The sequence below is a fragment of the Plecotus auritus genome (genome assembly GCF_963455305.1).
Source record: "Plecotus auritus genome assembly, chromosome: 10".
NCBI lineage: Eukaryota > Metazoa > Chordata > Mammalia > Chiroptera > Vespertilionidae > Plecotus > Plecotus auritus.
Window position 1 is genome coordinate 1538854 of NC_137785.1, and position 14622 is coordinate 1553475.

The 14622-nt window shown below is 54.3% G+C and overlaps 1 long non-coding RNA gene across 1 annotated transcript; it reads right to left on the reverse strand.

Annotated features, from left to right (window-relative positions):
* Positions 1–4189: 4189 nt before the first annotated feature.
* Positions 4190–14192, reverse strand: LOC308235507. Its single transcript, XR_013959185.1, has 2 exons — positions 14035–14192; positions 4190–6775 (listed from the first exon to the last, which is right to left on the reverse strand). It is a non-coding gene; the product is annotated as an uncharacterized lncRNA (long non-coding RNA).
* Between the last annotated feature and the right edge of the window lie 430 nt (positions 14193–14622).

Consider the following 14622-nt stretch of genomic DNA (forward strand, 5'->3'; position numbering starts at 1 on the left):
TCTCCCTTCCTCTCTGTAAAAAAAATCAATAAAACATATTTTTAAGAAAGAAAGAAAAAGCAGAAAGGCGAGGACAGAAGTGCCAAGTGCTCTGGCTTCACAGCGCTGGTACGAGGTCTCTGAGCCTCATGGAGGAGACCCCGTTCCTCCAGGGAGAAGTACCAAGCCACGTCCTCCCAAGTCCCATTGCCCGGTCACAGTGGGGACACACCCCCCACCCTCCACCTCCCTGCCCCAGGCCCATCCTCCTCCCCAGCTCCCCACCTTAGACCCACGGCCTGAAGCAACTGGAGCCCTCTCTCCTCACGGCCCCTCAGGAGTCCAGCCGTGGGGTTGGTCGGCCAATAGAGGTCACCTGAGGTCAGGACTGGCCTGCAGGGCCCCACGCACTCCTGCCAGGCACTGCCTTGGGGCCCTCCATCTCCCGCCTCAAAACACAACACGGCCCCGCCCGCCTGGCTCCAGTGGCTGAGCGTCACCCATGAACCAGGCGGCCGTGGGTTCGATTCCCCGTCAGGGCACGTGCCGGGGCTTCGGGCTCCATGCCCAGTGTGGGGCGCGCGCCGGAGGCAGCCGATCCACGATTCCTTATCGTCCTTGATGTTTCTCTCCCTCTCTCCTTCTCTTTCCTCTGAAAATTAATAAAAATATATATTAGAAAAAATAGACAGCCCTGACCGGTGTGGCTCAGTGAATAGAGCGTCAGCCTGCGGACTGAAGGGTCCCGGGTTCGATTCCGGTCAAGGGCATGGACCTTGGTTGCGGGCACATCCCCAGTGGAGAGTGTGCAGGAGGCAGCTGATGGATGTTTCTCTCTATCCCTGTCCCTTCCTGTCTATAAAAAATCAATAAAATATATTTTTAAAAAATAAATAAATAAATAAATAAAATATATTTTTAAAAAATAACGGTAAAAGCCTAATGCAGCTCCGTTCACAATTCTGTGGATCCGAGCGTCCCGAACACGCGATTCCCATTCCCATTCGCAGATTCCCGCGTCCGCCCGGCTCAGCCGCCCCTGCTGCTCCCCCTCCCCTTCCTCCTCCCCCTCCCCCTCCCGTCACCCCCTGGTCTCCCCCGAGCGCCTCGGGGTCCTGACGCGGGGCCTGGGCTGCAGGGTTGGGTGGGGGAGGCGGGGAGGCGGGGAGGCGGGGAGGCCCGGCACCGCCCACCCCACCACCTCAGCCGGGCGCCCCGCGGCCGCCGCCATCGCATCCGCGGGCTGAGCAGCGCGGGCCTGAACGCCCAGCGGCCGAGCCCAGCGCCTCAGGCCGGGCCGGGCCCCGGGGACACCCCGTCCCGCACCCCCGTCCTCACAGGCCGGACGCAGTGTCCCCAGAACGGGGAGACGGAGGAACCCAGCGGCAGCCGAAACCAGGAAGCGGAGGACGCCAAACCCCCGCCCCGACGTCCTGCGTCATCGACCCATGCTGAGCCTTCATTGGCTCCCTGGGGGTGCGACTGGCGCAGTGTCTTCTGGGGAATGTAGTTCTCCCGGCTGCAAAGGCCCAGGACCAAGGCTGACCCTCACCTGAACCCCCAGAGATGCTGGGGAGCCGAGTGTCCCACCTGGGAGGGAGGGAGGGAGGGAATTCTCTCCGTCCAAAAGGGCCACACGCCACCCAATGCTTAGAGACGCTGAGACGCAAGCTTAGCGTGGGGGCCCATGTATAACAGCATTATTTCAGGTTCTCAATCCAGGTAAATCCACAGGGAGCGGCCGCCCTGGCTGGTGTGGGTCAGCGGTTAAGGCGTTGGCCTTTGCTCCCCAGGGCCACGGGTTCGATTCCCGGCCAGGGGCATGTAACTGGGTTGTGGGTTCACACCCTGCCCCATCTCGGTGCGTGGGGAAGGCAATCAATCCATGAGTTCCTCTGCCACTGATGTTTCTCTCTCCCTGTACATTCTGCTCTCTCTGAAAAATCAATGGGAAAAATGTCCCTGGGTGAGGATTAAATAAGACATAAGGGAATTACATTAAATGTCCCTGGGTGAGGATTACATAAAAGAAGACATAAGGGAATTACATTAAATGTCCCTGGGTGAGGATTACATAAAAGAAGACATAAGGGAATTACATTAAATGTCCCTGGGTGAGGATTACATAAAAGAAGACATAAGGGAATTACATTAAATGTCCCTGGGTGAGGATTACATAAAAGAAGACATAAGGGAATTACATTAAATGTCCCTGGGTGCGCCCTAACCGGTTTGGCTCGGTGGATAGAGCGTCGGCCTGCGGACTGAAGGGTCCCGGGTTCGATTCCGGTCAAGGGCATGTACCTTGGTTTCGGGCACATCCCCAGTAGGAGGTGTGCAGGAGGCAGCTGATCGATGTTTCTCTTTCATCGATGTTTCTAACTCTCTATCCCTCTCCCTTCCTCTCTGTAAAAAACCAATAAAATATATTTAAAAAAAAATGTCCCTGGGTGAGGATTAAATAAAAGAAGACATAAGGGAATTACATTAAATGTCCCTGGGTGAGGATTACATAAAAGAAGACATAAGGGAATTACATTAAATACATTGGTGACTGACTAGGGAGGTGAGGAAAAGCAACGTGCAGGACCCTCGAGGATTGAATAAAAAGTAAAATGATAGACACATAGTTCTTTCACATAGGCGGGCCAGGATAATGAACAGTAAACAACTAATTTAATAACAAAAAGGTGCCCTAACCGGTGTGGCTCAGTGGATAGAACGTTGGCCTGGGGACCGAAGGGTCCCGGGTTCGATTCTGGTCAAGGGCATGTACCTTGGTTGCGGGCACATCCCCAGTAGGAGGTGTGCAGGAGGCAGCTGATCGATGTTTCTCTCTCACCGATGTTTCTAACTCTATGTCCCTCTCCCTTCCTCTCTGTAACAAATCAATAAAACGTATTTAAAAATAATAATAATAAAGGAGAATTTGTGGTCTCCACCCTAGTGCATCGATTGAGCACTGAGGGGCCTGGGAAAAGGGAAGTTACCCTGATTTTCCAAAGGCATATTATCCTGGATGCACAAATATTATAGCATTTGTGTTACCACTTTCTTTTTATTTTTAATTTATTTTATTGATTTTTTACAGAGAAGAAGGGAGAGGGATAGAGAGTTAGAAACATCGATGAGAGAGAAACATCAATCAGCTGCCTCCTGCACACCTCCTACTGGGGATGTACCCGCAACCAAGGTACATGCCCTTGACTGGACTCAAACCTGGGACCCTTCAGTCCGCAGGCCAAGGCTCTATCCACTGAGCCAAACCAGCTAGAGTAGTGGTTGGCAAACTCATTAGTCAGCAGAGCCAAATATCAACAGTACAACGATGGACATTTCTTTTGAGAGCCAAATTGTTTAAACTTAAACTTCTTCTAACGCCACTTCTTCCAAAGAGACTCGCCCAGGCCGTGGTATTTTGTGGAAGAGCCACACTCAAGGGGCCAAAGAGCCACACGTGGCTCGCGAGCCGCAGTTTGCCGACCACGGGGCTAGGGCACCAGTCAGTTTCTAAGTCAGTGGGTAGAGACAGGATGAAATCTTTATGGGCGCTTTATTCGGATGGCTGGCAATCTGAGCCAACGGCGGGTGCGTGCCCTGCGGACCGTCTTACAGCTCATCTCAAACTGACCTTTTTTAGGAGAGGAGAACAGGTAGAGGGTTTGGAACTCAGGAGGAAGTAGGTAAGAGGACTGGAACTCAGGGGGAAAGGCTGAGGAGATGAAAGCTGAGTCCAGTGGTTTTCCCAGCGTCCTTCCCGTCCTCCCACCTGCTGACCGAGTGCTTCTGTCCCTGTGTCCTGGGCGGTGGGCGGTCTCTCCCTGGGGGACAGTGGCTCAGGGCTTTCTGCCCACAGACACCCTCTTGGTGGCTTGCAGCTCTCCAGGGGCCTATGGGAGAATTCCGTGAGGGTCTCATGAAGTCAGGGCAGGTCCAGGGACACACTCAAATCCTCAGGCATGCATTACCGAGTAATCAACTATGTAACTAAAACGCCGTGCCCTGACCACTGTGGCTCAGTGGATAGAGCGTCAGCCTGCGGACTGAAGGGTCCCGGGTTCGATTCCGGTCAAGGGCATGTGCCTTGGTGGCAGGCACATCCCCAGTGGGAGGTGTGCAGGAGGCAGCTGATCGATGTGTAAGGTCGTGAAGACCCCCGGTGGGTCCTTTGGCAGAGCGACGACCCCAAATCAAACGCCGAACTCGAGTCTCGATGCAAAAGCAAGAGGTTTCTTTATTCAAGCGCGGCGCAGGGACTCACAGGCAACAACTCTCACAAGAGGCTGCTGACTGGAGCCCCGAGCCAGGGTGGGCTACAGACTTTTAAAGGCAAAAACCACACGCAGGTGGGAGGCAAGATAGGTTGTTGACTCATTCTCACGGGAATGGTATGTTTTATCTCAACAGAAAACTTTGTGAGAACAGGAACTTTAACAGAAACCAGAAGCTAGGACGTTTACCGATAAGCGCTGAGGGGGAGGTCAGCATGCTCTTCTCTGGGAACAGAGCTGTGCCTGCTTACTCTTATCTATTCCTGTCTCCCAGAACAGCCTCCGGGGCGCCCGCTCTGAGAGTGCATTCTTTCATTCCCCCCTTTTTGTTTTGGGGAGTTCCAATCCTGGGACTACAGACCCTCACTTTGGGAAAGCGGTTGGTATCTCTGTTGGAGTACCATTACCTGGACTGCACTTATTCTGTCCCGGATAAAAGCCACCAATCTGTTAAGAATGCAGGGGCCAAAAGTCAGGAGCATCAAAAGAATTACTAGGGGCCCCACTAGGGTGGAAATCAGGGTGGTGAGCCAGGGGGAACGATTATACCAGCCTTCAAACCATCCCTGGCTAGCCTCCCGTTCTCGCCGCCGGGTCTCAAGTCTCTCTCTAAGTTTGGACATTGAGTCTTTTACAATCCCAGAATGGTCTGCATAGAAACAACACTGTTCCCTCAAGGCGGCACAGAGTCCCCCCTCCTTCAGGAACAGGAGGTCTAGTCCCCTCCTATTTTGTAAAATTACCTCAGATAGAGAAGTCAGGGATTCTTCGAGCTTGGTGATGGACTGTTCTATAGCCCTGAGATCCTCATCTATGGCCATACGTAGTTCCTCAGTGTAGAGGGGAGCTTGGACGAGGGCTGTTGCCCCTGTCCCGACCCCCGCGGCCACCCTTAAGCCTAACATTACTGCCAGAGTAAGTGAGATCGGTTCTCTCCTATACCGGCGAGGCTGTAAGTCAAACTCATCCTCGAAGGAGGCAGCCTGGTGGTACAGGACTCTGGGAATCAGTTGGACTAGTATACAATAATCCTGAGAGCTGTTGAAGACCAAAGTAGATATACAGGGAGTCAGCCCTGTGTTACAGGCCCACCATCCCCCTGGAGGGGGAATTAAGAAGAAGTTAGTAGTAGTCTGAGGGCTCTCTAGGGTCTGGTTGCAGAGCTGCTTTCGGTCTTCCGGGATCTTTCCTAGGCATATACCTTGCCCGGAGACTTCCGTCAGGGTCAGTTTGCCATGGGCCCCCCAGCTGCAAGTAGTATGGGAGGTAATGTTGTTGGTGGTACCTGAGAAAGCAATTCCCTCATAGTAAGGGGGTCCAGAGACCAGGCACAGCCAACAAGAGTCAGTTAAATCGGGACTGGAGGAGTTCAGGATACTGAAGGCCCCTTGTACTAGCCCCAGGAGCCTTTGGCTAGTACTCAGTGTTGGGAGTGTGGGGCGCGCCGACCCCACTTCTGACGGCTTTGGGGTGGTGCGCTTGTGCTCCTGCGGGGGAGAATTCACCCCAGGAGCGCGCTGTTCGGATAGGACAGAATTAGGCCCTAGGGGGACCGGGCGCTCTATTTCCTCTGCGTCTAACCTTAATTTAAAAATAAGGCCATCATCATGTTGCTCCTTGTACAACCGGAGCCCCCACTCTTGTCCCGCTCGCCAACCTTTGTACCTTCTCCCGGCTTGCGTGAAAGAGATGTTCAAAGGGTTGGTCCATCCCCGGTGACCTGACTGCTGAGTGGCATTTCTTTGTACCTGGATGTAGTCCCACACGGGGGGGCCATTGCCTAACCATTCCCCGGTTCCAGTAGTTTCGCATCCCCATTCGGCACAGAAATATTCCCGTCTACTTCCACAATTTCCTTTATGTCCCCTCCTATCTTTAGGGCAAACATAGAAAGGAGTCCCTCTTAGCCTTTCTCGTGCCCCCCGATAACTGCAATGTATAGGCAAATGGGGTTTTCCTGTGTTTTCTCTAATTTCCAACCCCGTTTTGGAGGCTTCTACTGAGGTGTCGGGAAGATCCCATTCCCGGACTCCGGCGGCCAGGGCACAGATGTCAGGGGTTAGCTGCGGCCACCAGGTCCAGAGAGGTGCTATCTTGGTCGTCTCCCAAACTATCTGATGCGTTTGGGAGGAGATAACTCGCCAGGTTAGTCTCTTCGGGGCATGGGGGTTGCTACTACTACTTATCGGCAGGTCCAGCAGGAGAAGGAGAACGACGGCGAACACGGAGCTTGAGGGGGTTGTCAGTCCTTTCCACTGTCCACTCATGGTCCTGCGGGGGCGCTCGTTTAGCGTGCGAAGCGTGGATCCAGGCGGCGATGCCATCTACTTTAACAGCCGTTGGAGTCGTCAGTGGTACCAGGTAGGGTCCCTTCCACCTTGGCTCGAGATTGGCAGCGCGGTGGCGTCGGGCGTAGACAAAGTCCCCAACCTGGAACTGGTGTGGCACCTGAAGCTCCCCTGGTTGATAGAGGGCAGGCCAAGGGGGTCCACACTTCCTTCTGGACAGTCTCTAGCGCCTTCAACCTGGCAAGTAGGGATTGGGGGGTATGAGTACCAGTTTTAACCGACCAGGGGTCTGCAGCCAGGGGCGGAGGGGCCCCAAACAAGATCTCGGAGTTACTCCTAGGGGGCCAGGAGTATTCCGCCCGCGAAAAAGGGCAAAGGGAAGGAGGACTGTCCAGTCTGCCACGCCAGTCTCCATGGATAATTTTGTCATGGCCTCTTTTAATGTTCTATTTATCCTTTCTACCTGACCTGAGCTCTGGGGCCTGTACGAACAATGTAATTTCCAATCCGCCCCCAGTATCCTGGCCATTCCCTGACTTACCTGGGCAACGAAGGCTGGTCCGTTGTCTGACCCAATTACCTTTGGTACTCCAAACCGGGGGAAGATGTCCTCTAGGATCTTCTTGGCCACCAGGGTTGCGGTCTCCTTCTTAGTGGGGAAGGCCTCTACCCAGCCTGAAAAGGTATCTACAAAGACTAGGAGGTATTTATAGCCATATCGGGCCACCTTTACCTCCGTGAAGTCCACTTCCCAGTAGCTTCCTGGGCGGTCGCCCCTGAGTCTCTGCCCAGGTGGGAGTCGGGAAGGGTGTGAGTTCACCAGTTGGCACGCTTTGCACCGGCTGACCACCCTTTCCGCGAGACGAGTGAGTCCTTTGACGAAGTACCCGGAGGCCTGACAGGTAGTGCGGAGGTGCTTTGCTCCCAGATGTGTGAGCCGGTGTAGCTGCTTAAGATAGGCTCTGGCGGCTTCCTCAGGTATTACTATCTTCCCTTCTACCGTCCTCCAAATTCCTTGCTCGTCCCTTATATATTTCTCTGGCCTTTTGACCAGTTCTTCCTCCTCTTTCTGGGAATATTTGGGAAGTTCCGGCAGGCTCATTGGGGCCTCAGCTAGAGCTAGAATATTCAGTCCTAGAGCCGCTCGTTTAGCCTCCGTATCCGCCCTCCGGTTTCCTTCTGCTACATCTGAGGTCCCTCTTTGGTGGCCAGGGCAGTGGATAATAGCTACTTCCTGGGGGGCGTGTATGGCCTCCAGAAGGGAAAGGATTTCTTGCTTATTCTTAATTTCCTTGCCTGCTGAGGTAAGGAGGCCTCTCTGGCGGTAGATGGCCCCATGAACATGGGCAGTGGCAAAGGCATACCTGCTGTCAGTGTAAATGTTGATTCTTTTTCCTTCTGCCAGTCTGAGGGCCTGAGTTAGAGCTATCAATTCAGCCTTTGGGCCGAGGTCCCTTCCGGTAAGCTCCTAGCCCATACTATCTGATCTTTACTGACCACGGCTGCTCCCGCCACCCTTTTACCTTCGAGGATGTAGCTGCTGCCGTCCGTGAACCAGGTGAGCTGGGCACTGGGTAAAGGTGAGTCCCGGAGGTCCCTCCGGGGCCCAGTTTCCTCTGCCAGTACCTCGTGACACGAGTGGAGCACTTCCTCCCCGTCAGGGCTCATCTCAGGCAGTAGAGTCGCTGGGTTTAGAGTCACTGGTGCCCCAAAGAGGACCCGATCTTCATTCAGGAGGAGGCTCTGGTAGTGGGCCATCCTTGCGTTGGACATCCACCGGTCTGGTGGTTGTCGGATGATGCTCTCCAGGGTGTGAGGCGGCACTATAGTCAGCTTCTGCCCCAAGGTGAGCTTGTCTGCATCCTTCACTAGTAGAGCTGTGGCCGCTATGGCCCTCAGGCAGGCTGGCCATCCCCTTGCCACCGCGTCTAGTCTTTTTGATAGGTAAGCTACCGGTCTCTTCCATGGCCCTAAAGCCTGAGTCAGGACCCCCCGGGCAATCCCTTTCCTCTCGTCTATGTAGAGGGTGAAGGGTTTGGAAACGTCCGGCAGGGCCAGGGCTGGGGCTGAGAGGAGGGCTCTTTTAATACTGTCAAAGGCCTTCTGTTGGGCCTCTCCCCATTCAAAGGGGCTCCCCTGTTTGGTTAGGGGGTAGAGTGGTTCGGCCATTGTTGCGAAACCAGGAATCCAGAGGTGGCAAAACCCAGCGGTCCCTAGGAACTCGCGCACTTGCCGGGGGGTCTGAGGCCTTGGGATCTGGGTGACCGTACTCTTGCGTGCCTCTGTGAGCCACCTCTGTCCTCCTTCTAGGGCGTACCCTAGATAAGTCACCCTGCGCTCACAGATCTGAGCTTTCTTTGCCGATGCCCGGTACCCCAAGCGAGAGAGTTCTGAGAGTAGGGCCCCGGTACCTGTTTGGCAGTCTTCTTCCGTGGCTCCGGCCAGGAGGAGGTCATCCACGTACTGGAGGAGGGTGATCTGAGGGTGCTTGGCACGGAAGGGCGCCAAGTCCTGGTGAAGAGCCTCATCAAAAATGGTGGGAGATCGCCCTAACCGGTTTGGCTCAGTGGATAGAGCGTCGGCCTGCGGACTGAAGGGTCCCGGGTTCGATTCCGGTCAAGGGCATGTGCCTTGGTTGCGGGCACATCCCCAGTGGGAGGTGTGCAGGAGGCAGCTGATCGATGTTTCTCTCTCATCGATGTTTCTAACTCTCTATCCCTCTTCCTTCCTCTCTGTAAAAAACCAATAAAATATATTTAAAAAAAAAAAAAAAAAAAAATGGTGGGAGAATTTTTGAACCCCTGTGGGAGGCGAGTCCAAGTTAACTGTCCTGTGGTCCCCGTGTCTGGGTCCCTCCACTCGAACGCGAAGATACCCTGGCTAGCAGGGTGTAACCGGAGGCAGAAGCAAGCGTCTTTCAAATCCAGGACTGTGTACCAGGTATGGGACGGTGGTATTGAACTCAGGAGGTTGTAGGGGTTGGGGACTGTAGGGTGAATGTCCTGTACCCTCTTATTGACCTCCCTCAGATCCTGAACTGGTCGATAGTCATTAGTACCTGGTTTCTTCACCGGGAGGAGTGGAGTGTTCCATGGCGAACGGCACTTGACCAGGATTCCCAGTTTTAAGAGGCGCTGGATATGGGGCTTAATCCCTTCCCAGGCTGTCCTTGCCATGGGGTATTGCCTTACTGCTATCGGGGTAGCGGAGGACTTGAGCTCTACTACCACTGGAGGCTGCCTATCAGCTAGGCCCATCCCAGCTGTCTCTGCCCATGCTCCTGGATACTGATGAAGCCATTCGGTTGCCACCCCCCCCCCCCCCCCCCCGTTTGTAACCCTGTTTCAAAGAGCCGATGTTCATCCTCTAGGCGGAGGGTTAAGAGGGTGGCAGCTTCTGTCTCGCCCTGGGTTACAACAGGGCCTCGGGGAGTGAAGGTGATTTGGGCCCCCATTTTGGTCAATAAGTCTCTTCCCAACAGAGGAGCAGGGCACTCAGGTATCACGAGGAAAGAGTGGGTGACTTTCCCGGATCCTAAGTCTAAGGTCCGGGCAGTAGTCCAAGGGTACTGCTTATTACCGGTGGCCCCGATTACCCAGGATGTCTTCTTAGAAATCGGCCCCAGCGGCCCCTTTAAAACTGAATATTGAGCTCCAGTATCTACCAGGAAGTCTACTGGTTTCCCCTCCACTCGAATAGTTACCCTGGGCTCAGGGAGGGGTTCCGAGCCCCGTCCCCTTCAGTCACTGTCCTCATGAAGTGCCAGCACTTGCTTTGCTGCCTTATCTGGTTTCTTAGGGCATTCCCGCTTCCAGTGCCCCTTCTCCTTGCAGTGGGCACACTGATCCTTGTCCAACGGCGGTCTGTTGCCCAGGTTTCCTGACTGCCTCCTCTTTTCTCTCGTCAGTGGTCTGCTTTCTCCTACCACTGCGGCCAGGATACGTGTTAAGTTCTTCTCCTGTCTCTTTTCCCTTTTATCCTCTCTCTCTCTTTCCTTTGTTCTTTCTCCTCTTCTGTTTCCCTCTTATGATAAACCTTTTCTGCCTCTTTAACTAGATCCTGGAGGGTGTAATCCTGTAACCCTTCAATCCGCTGAAGTTTCCTTTTTATGTCTAGAGCGGACTGACCTATAAAAGCCATAGCCACTGAAGCCCTCTGTCCTTCCGATGCGGGGTCAAACGGGGTATATCTCCTGAACGCCTCCATTAACCGCTCGAGGAAGACAGAGGGGGGTTCAGCTGGTCCCTGAAGGACCTCTCTTACCTTAGCCAAATTGGTGGGCCGGCGCGCTGCCCCCGGAGGCCAGCCACTAGAGTCTGGCGGTAGACTGTCAGTCGCTCCCTACCTTCTGCCGTGTTGAAATCCCAGTCTGGTCGGGTAAGGGGAAAGGCAGCATCCATCAGGTGGGGGAGTTGGGTAGGTCGCCCGTCGGGACCAGGTGCGTTCTTCCGGGCTTCTAGAAGAATTCTTTCCCTCTCCTCAGTAGTGAAGAGGGTCTGGAGCAGCTGTTGACAATCGTCCCAGGTGGGCTGGTGAGAGAACATAAGGGACTCCACCAGCCCCGTCAACTTCTGGGGATCCTCTGAAAAAGGAGGATGGTTAGTTTTCCAGTTATAGAGGTCAGCAGAGGAGAAAGGCCAATACTGAAGGGGCTGAAGCGGTGCCGGTCCCCCATCGTCCGACGGGGGAGGCGGAGGTCCGTATGCTCGGAGGGGACACGCGACGGTGGAATCCGGGGAAGGGGGCAGTCCCCTTCGGCTTCGGGTGCCCTGAGCCGGTCCCTCAGCAGGGGGAGGAGCGGGAGCAGAGGGGACCGCCGGCCCTGGGTCCCTTCGCAGAGACGGCTGGAGGGAGGGAGGATAGGGCGGCGGAGAATCGAGAAGGAGGAGGTCGGCCTGAGGGTCGACCAGTGGCCTCTTGGTCGGCTCCTGTGGGGGAGACTGGACAGTTAGAACCCGTGAGGCGTTCCGGGGCAACCAGGGTCGGACCCACGGGGGAGGATTTTGCACGAGATCCTGCCAGACGACGATGTAGGGCTGCTGGTCGGGGTGCGACCCGGGTCCGGGCTGAAAAACAGTGTCTTTTATTGCAAAAATGACAGAAAGATCAAAAGTGCCCTCTGGTGGCCACCCGACGTTGAGCCGAGGCCATTCAGAGGACCAGAAAGTCTGCCAAGGTCCTTTTTTAACATTCACAGAAAGATCAAAACCCCGTCCCCGCACGTCCTTCCAGTTAGTGAGAGTCAGAGACAGAGGTGTACTCTTTCCCTGTCCCATTCCGTCCGTGTCAGGATGAAAAGAGAGAAGCAAACAAAAGGAGACGATAATGAACAAGACACTTAGACAACGGGCCCAACGAGACTGAAACAATAACCTGATATAACCAGACGGACGGACACCCGTCCTCCAGGTTGCCCGGCCGGACTTTGACTCGCCCGTCGCCGGACACCCGACGACGACCAAGTTTACTCGGTCGTCTCCTGAATCTGGGGCGTCCCCCAGTTTGACAGTTTTTCTGACCGAACCCTAATCGGCCAGAGGAGCCCTCTCCTCACGGAGGGAACAACCTGTCTTTACCAGAACCAGAACCAGAAATCCTGAAACAGTTAACAGATGAACCAGACAACAGACAACAAGACGAAATCTTCTCGGGGGGGCCCCCTTACCTCCAAGGTCGGTTCTGACGTTTGAGGGGTGGTCGCTCTTTCCCGGCCAATGCACCAAATATAGGGCCGTGAAGACCCCCGGTGGGTCCTTTGGCAGAGCGACGACCCCAAATCAAATGCCGAACTCGAGTCTCGATGCAAAAGCAAGAGGTTTCTTTATTCAAGCGCGGCGCAGGGACTCACAGGCAACAACTCTCACAAGAGGCTGCTGACTGGAGCCCCGAGCCAGGGTGGGCTACAGACTTTTAAAGGCAAAAACCACACGCAGGTGGGAGGCAAGATAGGTTGTTGACTTATTCTCACGGGAATGGTATGTTTTATCTCAACAGAAAACTTTGTGAGAACAGGAACTTTAACAGAAACCAGAAGCTAGGATGTTTACCGATAAGCGCTGAGGGGAGGTCAGCATGCTCTTCTCTGGGAACAGAGCTGTGCCTGCTTACTCTTATCTATTCCTGTCTCCCAGAACAGCCTCCGGGGCGCCCGCTCTGAGAGTGCATTCTTTCAGCTACAAGCAGGACTTCCCTTTTTATGAAGGAGCCAGTCCTACGTGCAATTAGTGGTTCTCTCGCTGCTGGCCTTGAAAACAACACAGTTCTATCCAATTAAAAAAAATGCACCTGGCCAAAACCGGTTTGGCTCAGTGGATAGAGCGTCGGCCTGCGGACTGAAGGGTCCCGGGTTCGATTCCGGTCAAGGGCATGTACCTTGGTTGCGGGCACATCCCCAGTGGGAGGTGTGCAGGAGGCAGCTGATGGATGTTTCTCTCTCATCGATGTTTCTAGCTCTCTATCCCTCTCCCTTCCTCTCTGTAAAATATCAATAAAATATATTTAAAAAAAAAATAAAATAAAAAAATGCACCTGGCATGGCTTTGGGAGTATGGGCATATCTAGTCTCTGGCCTACAAGGTCAGACAGCTAAGTTTATCTTCCTCATGATTCAAGCAGGCTAAAGCAGGCTAGAAAGCAAAGTTATATTTTTAGAATAAGAGGCCGTCTAAGAAAAACAGCAGAGAATTCGAAACAGCGGTTTTTACAAAATAGGGGTTTTCCTTCTCGTATCCACTGAGCCGCAGCGGTGAGGGCTTAAGGTCTTCTTTCATCAGCTCTCTCATCGATGTTTCTCTCTCTCCCTCTCCCTTCCTCTCTGTAAAAAATCAATAAAATATATTTTTTTTAAAAAGTAAAATTCACGCACGACTTTGCCTGGCCTTCTTCCTTAGACAGGAAACTGCCGCACCCCCCCCCCCTCGGTGGCCCCTCCACATGGTTTTTAAATATATTTTTTATTGATTTTTTATAGAGAGGAAGGGAGAGGGATAGATAGTCAGAAACATCGATGAGAGAGAAACATCGATCAGCTGCCTCCTGCACACCCCCCACTGGGGATGTGCCCGCAACCAAGGTACGTGCCCTTGACCGGAATCGAACCCGGGACCCTTAGTCCGCAGGCCGACGCTCTGTCCACTGAGCCACACCGGTCAGGGCAACCTCCACATGGTTTTTAATGTTGTTATTGATTCCGGGGAGGAAGGGAGAGGGAGGGAGAAACATCAGTGATGAGCGAGAACCACGGGCCGGCTGCCTCCTGCACGCCCCACGCGGGGCACCTGCCCTGACCGGGACTCGAACCCGGGACCTCCTGGGTCAAAGGTGACGCTCCTCCAGGTCTTTTCTCCCCTTTTTTCTTTGTTCCTTCCCCTCCGGGCCTTCCTGGGGCCGGCCACGCTGCCTCCCACCCCCTCCCACCTGGGGTCACCCGCAGCGCCTCGCGGTCCTGACCGGGGCCTGGGCGGCAGGAGGGCGGGGAGGCCGGGGGACGCGCTCACCTCAGCCGGGCGCCTCGGCGGCGGAGCGGGCGGGAGGGAACGGGCCTGGGAGGGAGGCCCCGAACCGGGACGGCGGCGCCTGGACCCGCCGCGCAGCGGGGACGCCCCTCCGGACGACCTGGCGCTCGGCAGCTCGGGGTTCAGCCTCCGGGAGCCACGTGGGGAAGTCAAAATGACCGCGAGAGAGAGTCGATGCCGGAAGTCCCGCCCTGACCCCAGCCTCTCATTGGCTAAACCCGCCATCTTTGGGCGCATTGCCCGCTGGGTAATGTAGTTTCCTCGGCCGAATAGGAGACTGAGTGTCCCGGTCACGTAGCAGCCAGTGTCCTCCGGAAACAGTAAGGTTATGGGTTCGAGCCTCCGTCAGGGCACATGCGAGAATCAACCAATGAACGCATAATTAAATGGAACAACACATTGATGTTTCCCTCCCTTACTCTCTTCCTCTCGCTCTCAAAATAATTAATAATTTATTTTTTATTTTTATTTTTTTTAAAAGGTCAAGAGCTACCTTTTTTAAAAAAATATATTTTATTGATATTTCACAGAGAGGAAGGGAGAGGGACAGAGAGTCAGAAACATCGATGA